Source organism: Neomonachus schauinslandi, chromosome X (genome assembly GCF_002201575.2).
Source record: "Neomonachus schauinslandi chromosome X, ASM220157v2, whole genome shotgun sequence".
In the NCBI taxonomy this organism is placed as follows: Eukaryota; Metazoa; Chordata; class Mammalia; order Carnivora; family Phocidae; genus Neomonachus; species Neomonachus schauinslandi.
In genome coordinates this window covers 63732880-63744372 of record NC_058419.1, presented here as the reverse complement: position 1 = coordinate 63744372, position 11493 = coordinate 63732880, and the positions used below count along the sequence as shown (strand labels likewise).

The 11493-nt window shown below is 38.4% G+C and overlaps 1 pseudogene; it reads right to left on the bottom strand.

Moving 5' to 3' along the window:
• Positions 1-6803: 6803 nt before the first annotated feature.
• Positions 6804-10914, bottom strand: LOC110573320 (annotated as a pseudogene).
• Between the last annotated feature and the right edge of the window lie 579 nt (positions 10915-11493).

Genomic DNA, 11493 nt, shown 5'->3' with positions numbered 1-11493 from the left:
TTAATCTGGAATGGATGTTGTATTTTGTCAAATGTTTTTTCCGCATCAACTGAGAGGATCATGTGGTTCCTGTCTTTTCTTTTATTGATGTGCTCCATCACATTGATTGATTTGTGAATGTTGAACCGCTCTTGCATTCCAGGAATAAAACCCACTTGATCGTGGTGAATAATCCTTTTAATGTACTGTTGGATCCTATTGGCCAGGATCTTGTTGAGTATTTTGGCATCCATGTTCATCTGGGATATTGGTCTGTAATTCTCCTTTTTGATGGGATCTTTGCCTGGTTTTGGGATCAAGGTAATGCTGGCCTTATAGAAGGAGCTTGGAGGTTTTCCTTCTGTTTCTGTTTTTTGGAACAGCTTCAGTAGAATAGGTATTATTTCTTCTTTAAATGTTTGGTAGAAGTCTCCTGGGAAGCCATCTGGCCCTGGACTTTTGTTTTTTGGGATGATTTTGATTACTGTTTCAATTTCATTACTGGTTATTGGTCTATTCAGATTGTCTATTTCTTCCTGTTTCAGTCTTGGTAGTTTTTAAGTTTCCAGGAAGGCATCCATTTCTTCCAGGTTGCTTAATTTGTTGGCATATAGTTGCTGGTAATAATGTCTAATAATTGTTTCTATTTCCTTGGTGTTAGTCTTGATCTCTCCCCTTTCTTTCATTATTTTATTATTTTGGGTCCTCTCTCTTTTCTTTTGGATAAGTTTGGCCAGTGGTTTATTGATCTTATTAATTCTTTCAAAGAATGAGCTTCTAGTTTCATTGATCTGTTCTACTGTTTTTCTGGTTTCTATTTCATTGGTTTCTGCTCTAATCTTTATGATTTCTCTTCTCCTGCTTGGTTTAGGTTTTATTTGCTCTTCTTTCTCCAGCTCCTTTAGGTATAAGGTTAGCTTGTGCATTTGGGATTTTTCTAGTTTTCTGAAAGAGGCTTGGATGGGTATGTATTTCCCTCTTAGGACCGCCTTTGTAGTGTACCATAGGTTTTGGACCAAAGTGCTTTAGTTCTCATTAAATTCTATGAATTGTTTAAGTTCTTCTTTAATTTCCTGTTGATCCAATCATTCTTTAGCAAGATGCTCTTTAACTTCCAAGTGTTTGAATTCCTTCCAAATTATTTCTTGTGATTGAGTTCCAGTTTCAAGACATTGTGGTCTGATAACATGTAGGGAATAATCTCAATCATTTGGTATTGGCTGAGACCTGAATTTTGACCCAGTATGTGGTCTATTCTGGAGAAAGTTCCATGTGCATTCGGGAAGAATGAGTATTCTGTTGTTTTAGGGTTTAATGTTCTGCATATATCTACGAAGTCCATCTGGTCCAATGTGTCATTCAAAGCTCATGTTTCTTTGTTGATCTTCTGTTTAGATGATCTGTCCAGGGGCACCTGGGTGGCTCAGTCATTAAGTGTCTGCCTGAGGCACAGGTCATGATCACAGCATCCTGGGATTGAGCCCTGCATTGGGCTCCCTGCTTAGTGGGAAGCTTGCTTCTCCCTCTCCCACTCTTCCTGCTTGTGTTCCCGCTCTCACTGTCTCTCTCTCTGTCAAATAAATAAATACAATCTTTAAAAAAAAATGATGATCTGTCCAATGCTGAGAGTGGAGTGTTAAAATCTCCTACTATTAATGTATCATTGTTGATTTGATTTTTTATTTTAGGTAATAGTTGGTTTATGTAGTTGGCTGCTCCTATGTTGGGGACATAGATATTTACAATTGTTAGATTTTCTTGTTGGATAGACCCTTTAAGAATGATATAGTGTCCCTCTGGATCTCTTATTACAGTCTTTGGTTTAAATTCTAATTTGTCTGATATAAGAATTGCTACCCCAGCTTTCTTCTGAGGTCTGTTGGCATGATAAATTGTTCTCCATCCCCTCACTTTCAGTCTGGAGGTGTCTTTAGGTTAAAAATGAGACTCTTGTAGACAGCATATGGATGGGTCCAGTCTTTTTATCCAGTCTTTTATCCCTGTGTCGTTCCATGGAAGCATTTAGGCCATTCATGTTGAGAGTTACTACTGAAAGATATGTATTTATTGCCATCCTATTGTCAGTTTCTATGGATTGTCTCTGTAAATTTCTGGTCTATATTACTCTTGGGGTCTTTCTCCTTTTAGAACCCTCCTTAGTATTTCTCACAGGGCTGGCTTGGTGGTAACATATTCTTTCAGTTTCTGCTGGTCCTGGAAGCTCTTTATCTCACCATCTGATCTGAATGACAACCTTGCTGGATAAAGTATTCTTGGTTGTATGTTCTTACTTAGTATCCTGAATATGTCTTGCCAGCCCTTTCTGGCTTGCCAGGTCTCTGTGGATAGGTCTGACGTTATTCTGATGTTCCTCCCTCCATCCGGATAGGTCTGACGTTATTCTGATGTTCCTCCCTCCATCCATAAGAAATCTCTTTCCCCTAGCTGCTCTCAGGATGGCTTCCTTGGTTCTAAGATTTGCGAGTTTTACTATTACATGCTGGGGCATTGGTCTATTCTCCTTGATCTTGGGAGGGGTCCTCTCTGCCTCTAGGACACGAATGTTTGTTTCATTCCCCAGATTAAAGAAGTTCTCAACTATGATTTGCTCAAATATACCTTCTAGTCCTCTTTCTCTCCACCCCTCAGGAATCTCAATAGTTCTGAAAATAAAACATTTCATGGCATCGTTAATCTCTCTAAGTCTGTTCTCATGGATTTTATGCTCTTTGTTCCAGGTCTCCTCCTGTTCTTTCCTTTCTCTCAGCTTATCTTCTAGATCACTAATTTGTTCTTCTGCCTCATTTACCCTAGCTGTTAGAGTGTCCAGTTTAGACTGCATCTCATTCATAGCATTTTAAGTTTGGCCTGATTAGCTCTCATTTCTGCCCTTAGAGACTCTATATTGCCACTAATGGTTTTCTTGAGCCTAGCTATTGACTTCATAATTGCTACCCTGAAGTCTATTTCTGATATCTTGCTTATATCCATATCCATTAGGTCTGCGGGAGAAGCCATTGTCTCTGGTTCTTTTCTTTGTTGGGAGTTTCCTCATCCTAGTCATTCTGTTGAGGGGTGCTTGAGGGTATATAGAGTCCAAAATATCAACCACAATCCAGGCAAGATGCACCCTGAGAAAATCCGGAGTGGTCAGAAGCCACCACCGAAAAAACACAGCCAAAATGAAACCCAAGAATAAAATTTATAAAATTAAAAAAATTAAAAAATAAATTAAAGATTAAAGATTAAAAAAAGGTGGGGTGGGGGAGGGGGTTATAATCTCTCAATGTGGGCAAGGTAGGGTGTTTCAGTTATTCTTGGGTGTGTTTTGTTCTCTTTGTTAGAGGACACTACTTCCCAGAGTTACAGGGAAAATAAAACTGGGATATATATAAAGGTAATATTGAATAGGGAAAAAAAGACTACATTGAAGCTTATATCTATATAAAAAAGAGAGAGAGAGAGAGAGGTGTGAAAAAGTAAAAGTTAAAAAGCTACTATGAGATGTTATATTAAACATCTAGTTGAAATGAGAAATAGGTAAAAAGAAAAAACAGAGAAGAAACATAAGAATAAAAAGAAAAAAAAAAGTTGTATCTGAGAAGTACACAAGCCGTGAGGCAATACCTGGAGCTCAATATACTATTTTCCCCTGGTGTTGGGGTTTTATAGTTTTATGGGGACGCTAGGGTTGTCATCCTCTTGTTCTTCCAGCTTTTCTTCTGGGTGAGGGGCCTTCTGCATGGTTTTTCAAGCCACTCTGCCTGGGCGGAGTTGCCCTGCCCCCATGAGGGGGCTGGGCTCCTTGGAAACTGGTTTTGGGGCTTTTGTTCTCTGGCAGCTTTTTGCGCCTTTTCAGAGGGTCAGAGCAAAGGAAAATGTCCACACCCGGACCTCTGCCCCAGGGCAGAGAAGTCACAGTCCACTCTTCTCTGAACCATCCAGAACACACAGTCTCCCTTTCTGTAAGCGCTGCTGAAAACCGCAGCCTCCCATGGGAGGTGCACACCCCCAACAAGCCTCTCATCTGTTGACTCAGGCCCTGCTTGTCTCTGTTCTTTGTGCTTCCAAAACCCTGAGTGGTCCCAGGTCTGTGTGGGCAGTGGCAGAGATGGGGGTGGCTGGCCTCAGGCCCTTGTGTGCGCTCATACCTACTCAGCTCCTGGATCCTGTTTGATCACTGTTATCAGGCCCTTCCCATCCCACCACTACTGGTCTGCAAGTTATCACTGGGAAGCTTTTGCACTTGGGTGTTACATCACTTTCCAGGGGCCAGCTTATAGTGGCTCCCTCCCTCTTCTGTTTATCTTCCCATATCTGCCTGCAGAATCACAACTCTGCCCTTCATACCTTGCAACAGCTGATTTTCTGCTTGTAGAGATCCATATATATATTGTTACATCTCAGGCTGATTTTGTGGGTGTTCGAATGGTTTGGTAGATATCCAGCTAAATTCAGGGGACCAGTTGAAACAGAGTCCCCTACTCCTCTGCCATCTTGCCCCCCCCAAAAATCTCTTTTTAGCAATTTTTATTGAAGAACACTACTATCAATCAGTGATTTCTATTAATTTTTTTAATTTGAGATTGTCTTAATTTTTCCTTCATTTTGAAGGATAGTTTTTCTGGATATATTAATATTTAGGTTAATCTTTCTTCATTCTTTTTTTAAAGTTTTTCAAAAGTTTATGGAGGCAATAAGGCATATAAATTGTATGCTGGCAGACATTAAGACCTACTTTTTCTTACTGAAGAAAATGGAACATGTTTTATCAAAATTTGACAATCGAGAGTTAAGGGTACTGAAATTAAAACACCAACTAAAACAAAAACAACCAAAAATTTAAAAAAAAATGTTATTCAACTTGGAAGGAAGAATAGAACCAAGGCATAAAGGGGAGGTTAAATGGGGTTCCTCAATCTCAAAATCCTTTAGGACAAGAAGTTCTGGCCATTTGTGAGCAATGGTTTACACCACCAATCCCAATTCCAGAATCTAAATTTACAGCAATAGAAAAAACAAAGATAATTCCAAATTCATTTCTGGGCATACTGCAAAGAGAAGCTTGAAAGTATTCGTAATACACAGGCTTGTCTGTTTCAGGGAAAATGACATATTGGTGTAATTCTTCCTGCTGTTATATTCAAAGAAAAAATGATACAGTTTTGCAAATATTTAGAAATACCTCATTTTCATTCTTATTTTTAGTATAGGATTGACTTTTTAAAATAAGGGCTATATCTATAATGGATACAGAACTTCAGCTCACACCTTTCTAATATTCCATTCATCTCCCACCCAGTCAATGAATATTATGGTTATCTTAGCAAAGTTTCTTCACAGAAAGATATTACTAAATGGCTGATGTAACTGCAAACTTTAACAAAGTGCTGTGAATAACTGTTGGAAAATTCTTATACTGATTTGCAATGGTCTTTTAAGGTTAAAAATATGTTGGCTATTTGAACATAATACTACAAGTTTGCAAGGAAATATTTTCACTGTCCTACTTGATATATAATATAGTAATATGATAGAATAAATTATAGTACCTGGCAGGCTGACATCAACTCTTCATCTAAAACAGATTATCATTCAGTTCAAGATATTAAAAATGAGGATGAAACATGCTCTAAAACATTGTAGCTATAAGAGGTCTTATATGTACTCAAAAGAGGAATGTACTCAGAACCTTTATTTAGGGCTACCTAACATCTAGAGAACATCCATGTGATTCCATATTTTCCAGAATGAGATTCCAAACTGCACTTGTTAGAAGAGGGACTGAAGAGTCCGGCTTTTCTACTTAAGTTGTGACCACATTGTTAGCAGATAAAAGACCTTTATCTTCCACCATCCCAATGGAAACTGCACAAAGTAGGGCATTCATGAAAAATGTAGAACAGGACACGAAAGACTAGAATACCTACCCTCCCCCACCATCCATCTCCATCTTGCTAATACTGAACCAAAAAGGAACCCCATTCTCAAAGTTCATGACCTCTCTACTTTAGGTCACCCTTGAATGGAGTCTACATAATTACATTTACCATAAGAATAGTATCCTGTTTGAGGAGTAGTCCTTGTCTTAAAACTGAGAATTTTAAGCCTACAGGGTTAATCTGGGGACAATTTAATAATATTGTTACTTTTAGAGCACTAACACACACAAAGTGAATCCAATAAAGATCTGTGTATGGATTAAGTACATTGCATGTCCATCATAGAACCCTTTTACATCACATAATCACCAGAACTAGAAACTGCATGGAAAACTAAAAACAGGGAACAGCCCAATCATTAGAAATTGCACACTGTGACTATACAGAAACCAGGTGCATGGTACAGTGCTGCTGCAAAAAATGGAAGCCTGTAGATTTGACAGGAAGACAAATCATGGGTTTGAGATAATTTTAGGAAACTGGCAATACTGTTGAAGCAAAATAATCAACACAGCAGGAAATGGACCCAAAAAAGGCCTTCTATAATCAAGTAAACATCTGATATTTCCTTTCCCTTTGAGAATAAATATAAGTAAGGTCACTTTTAGCCTTGGAACAGATATATGTTTCCCTGTGATGATCTTTTTAATGACTACATGATATCTGATATCCTCTGCTAGGATTATAGTTTTAAGAAAGCCATAGTTACAAGAATCATCTACTGTAAATACCTAGAACTTCCTTTTATGGCAACCACTATAGAATTCACTTGTTTTAAACAGTTAATAAGGGAAGATGGCTCATGTTTCCTTTGCAATAATAGTATATGTTGGGGATCAAGTGGCTTTCAAGCAGCATGGTGGGTGTGAAAATGTCTGCAGTTTAGATCATTCTGTTGTGTTTATGGATTGGCAAGTCTGTAATCAAATGGCCACACTGGGCTAAGGTACACCTTCCGTTCCACCACTGTCCAAGTGGAGTGCCATTTCTTCTGATATGAAAGTGTTCACATTGACATCATGGAGTCCATTTATCCTTCAACTAGCATTCCATCTATTGCTTATATGTGTAGAGAGCTTGGGGTACTCAAATGCATGCTTATACTATCCATTGTACCACTAAGACCATGCAGAGCTATGTTTTCCCAGAAGGGTTGCAAATTAGTCTCTATAGATGAGCTGATTTCCATTGAAGTAGCTCCGTTAGGGGACACTACAGTCAGTCTTGGGGAGCTCTAGAGTTTTGTGGTGAAGGAACTTTTCCACACAGGAAGCTGACCAAATCTTCTCTATGAATAGTTATTCAGGGCTCTTTAACCCAAACCAACACATTATTGCATTGCTGATAGTCAATTTGAATTCCAATATCAAAACTTTACTGATGGGTATCCATGCTTTCTTTCTTTGTAGAGGTTGGTGATGGTGGTGGCTGCATTTTGGAAAGGAACCCAGAGAAAAAGTCCTGGCTTCTGACACACTCAGTCAGGATAAGTAGGGGGAGGGAGAAACTCAAAAACAGAAAGAGAGAGTCAGAGAGACATAGAGATGTTATTTGGGTGTCAATCACTCCAGAAGGCCACATTAGGTCTCACCATTTTGTTGCAGGGTTTCAGGTTCCTACACTCAATGTAAGGATGGCAGGAAGGGGGTCAGGTTGAGGTGAAGGGGAATCTGGGGGCCCAGAAGCACAATCCAGCATAGGAGGGGTGAAGGGAGATGCCTCCTCCCAGTCCCTGCTCCAAAGCTGGCTCAGGGCACAATGAGACTGCCCCACAGCCTTCCTTCCCCATTTTGTGACCGGTCTCCTTCTTTATTCTTTCTTTTTTAAATTTTATTTATTTATTTGTTTTTGAGAGGCAGGGAGGGGCAGAGGGAGAAGAAGAGAGAATCTCAAGCAGGCTCTGTACTGAGCTCAGAGCCTGATGCAGGGCTCAGTCTCAGGACCTTGAGATAATGACCTGAACCAAAATCATGAGTCTTGTGCTTAACCACCTGAGCCACAGAGGTGCCCCTCTTTTTATATTCTTGATGTTAATTTTTTTCTCTTATTATTTCCTTTGTGCTTGAAGAACTTTCTTTAGCAATTATCTTAGAGCATGTCAACTTTGTTTCCATCACCTGAGTATTCCCAAAGGATATTTTTGTTGGCCTCCATGGTTTTAAATTAGAAATTTGTCATTTGGATCATTTTTTTTCTATGAATCATATATTGCTTTTCTCTGTTTTCTTCTTTTATGAGATTTCTAGTCTTTAGAGTTCTGAAGATTAATTATGATGTGTCTATATGTACATTTATTTGCATTTATCCCATTTAGGGTAAACTCAATTCTTGAATTCATAGCTTTATGCCTTGCACAAAATTTGGGAAATTTTCAGCCATTTTTTTGAAAGTTTTTTCATCTGTGGGCTTCCCCAGTGCTTAGTCCAGGATATACAGGAGACGACACACACACATATGTGCACGCACGCACACACACACACACACAATCGATGTCATGTTGTTCCTTGAGTCTTGAGATCTTCAGCCAGTCTTTTTTTTAATTTTCTCCACATCTTAGAGTCCTCTTTCATTTGTTTTATGTTTTATCTAGGTATTTTAGCCATAATTATCAAGAATAATGGGATGGAGTAGATTTATTCCATCTCATCTGCAATCGGAAGTTTTCAGGACAATCTTACAAGTAGGCTTACCTGTTGTTATTTGGGTGGAAGATGGATGGGGATGCTGACTGCTAATTTCTAACAATATTAATTTTATCTTGCACCTATGATTCTATCATTTCCTTAATTTATTCAATAAACAAATGTGTTTTGAATATCTAATGCATGCAAGGAAGTTTTCTATTTCTCTTGATGTACACTTGATCAAGAAAAATTCAATATATGTCTTAGAATATAATATCCAGTGTATGATCCAGTTTATAATGGAAGCATGAGATCTTATCAAGGCACAGAGAGGTACCTAAGTCAGACTTGGAGAGAAATCTGAGAAGGCTTTCCAGAAGATAATTCTAAATTAGGAGCTGAAGGAAAATTAGTCACATGAAAAGTGGGAAAAGAATATTCCAAGAGCATAAAATATTTATTCAAGTTCATCAATATATCAGAATGCATCACACATTCATGAAAATGTGAGTACTTCAGCATGGTTGGAGCAGAGAATTGTGGTGAAGTGTAGAGCTATAGAAATGAGGTTGGAAAGATAGACCTGCAGGACTTAATACACCATAGTAAGGAAGTTTTGTTTTGTTTTGTTTTGTTTTTGTTTTTAGATACAGGTGAATCTTTGGAAGAATTAGGCAACAGAATAGTGACATCAAATTTGGAATTCAGAAATATCACTTTAATGAAAAATAGATTTGGGTGCCTGGGTGGTTCAGATGGTTAAGCGTCTGCCTTCAGCTCAGGTCATGATCCCAGGGTCCTGGGATCGAGTCCCGCATTGGGCTCCCTGCTCAGCGGGGAGCCTGCTTCTCCCTCTGCCTCTTTCTCTCTGTGTCTCTCATGAATAAATAAATAAAATCTTTTAAAAAATGAAGAATATGTTTATTGGAATGGGCAAAATTGGAAGTAGAGGGAACCGATAAAGGCTGGTAAGAATAAGTAATAAAGAGATGATGGTTTGAGAGACTATGGACTCTGAGAAACAAACTGAGGGTTCTAGAGGGGAGGGGGGTGGGGGGATGGGTTAGCCTGGTGATGGGTATTAAAGAGGGCATGTACTGCATGGAGCACTGGGTGTTATCCGCAAACAATGAATCATGGAACACTACATCAAAAACAAATGCTGTAATGTATGGTGATTAATATAACATAATAATAATAAAAAAACAGATGATGGTTGTCTAAATTAGAATAAAGGTGGTGCAGAGAGAAGTAGCTAAATTTAGAAATTAGGAAGATAGAATTTATGGGATATGTGTGGGTATTAATAGGTATAAATGTTAAAGGTATCACCTAGATTGTGTGAATGGGCAGATGGCAGAGTGATCATATGCCATTATCCAAACTAAGACACTTTAAAGAGTGAAAGGTAGTATCATTATTGATTACATTGCAATAACAAATGTAAACCAGTTCTGTTCCAGGCAAATCAGAATATATGGTCAGCCTAGTGTATGGTCATTCTAGTAAAATAGCATGTTTTTTGGAGGAATACTACACTTTATTTAAAACATTTTAATTTATCTTGAGAAAATTAAAAAAATTAATTTAAAATGCTCATGAGACATGCACTTATTAATAAATGAGTATTATTTCTTTGGGTGGAGAGGATGGGGTGGATATAGTATGTGATTACAATTTACATGAGTGCAGAGACCATGTCTGCCTATATACCATCTTATCATCAGTACCTAAAACAATGCCTAATACATTGAAGGGATGCAAAATGTACATTAATTAATTAATATCCATTATATTTAGAGGGAAAGGTGTGTTCTAAGGCCTAGGAAAGTATTGTTTTGCACTTGACAGTACATAAAATGAGATAACTGGGGGAAGGGACACAAGTCCTGTGTATATTCCAAATAATGGCTGTTATAGGCAGAGGATAATAGAAAAAGCTGTTAGTGAAGTAAAAAATTCCTATCAATGTCAATCTCTGCCTCTCACTGAGCCACAGCTAATCTGCTCCATGCTTTCCACCTACCATTGGTGCCCTTGGTTTTGGGGAGATTTACACAGCACTTTCTTCTCTCAGCACAGAGGCAGACAGGTGAAGTAGAAAGATTATTTGAGTGAGAGGTTTATTTTTAGCCAAATTTCAAAATCTAATTAACAGTGAGTTTCTTTATCCCTGGGCAAGTTAATTTACCACTTTGTACCTTACCAAATGAGGTGAAAATGAAGATTCAAATGATTTTTTTTTTTTTTAATTTCTTGCAGGTAGCATCCTCCAGTTCTGGGGCAAATGAGTTGGGACATACATACGCAGGCAACTTACCATAGTTCTTGTTGCTAACCTTTCTGAAGAAGTTGTGATCTGCAACCATGTCTGCTTGGCTCAGTCCTCAGTGAGAAATGTGAGACTCAGACACAACCAAAGGAGCACAATAGTGGTGAGGCTATTCTGTTCCTAAGCCTTTTGCTATCTGAAACCAGTAGCATTGCCAGACAGGGGTGGGAAACATTCATGGTCCTGCATTTGGAGAAAAGAGAATCTTTTTAAGTGGAATAACAACCACCTAAAAGCCATTTGAAAAGCTATTATGGTGTATATATACCACATCAAAAGGAATGAAATCTTGCCATTTGCAATGACATGGATGGAACTGGAGGGTATTGTGCTGAGCGAAATAAGTCAATCAGAGAAAGACATGTATCATATGATTTCACTGATATGAGGAATACTTAATCTCAGGAAATAAACTGAGGGTTGCTGGAGTGGTGGGGGTTGGGAGGGATGGGGTGGCTGAGTGATAGACATTGGGGAGGGCATGTGCTATGGTGGGTGCTGTGAATTGCGTAAGACTGTTGAATCACAGACCTGTACCTCTGAAACAAATAATACATTATATGTTAAAAAAGAAGAAGAAGAAGAAGAAGAAGAAGAAGAAGAAGAAGAAGAAGAA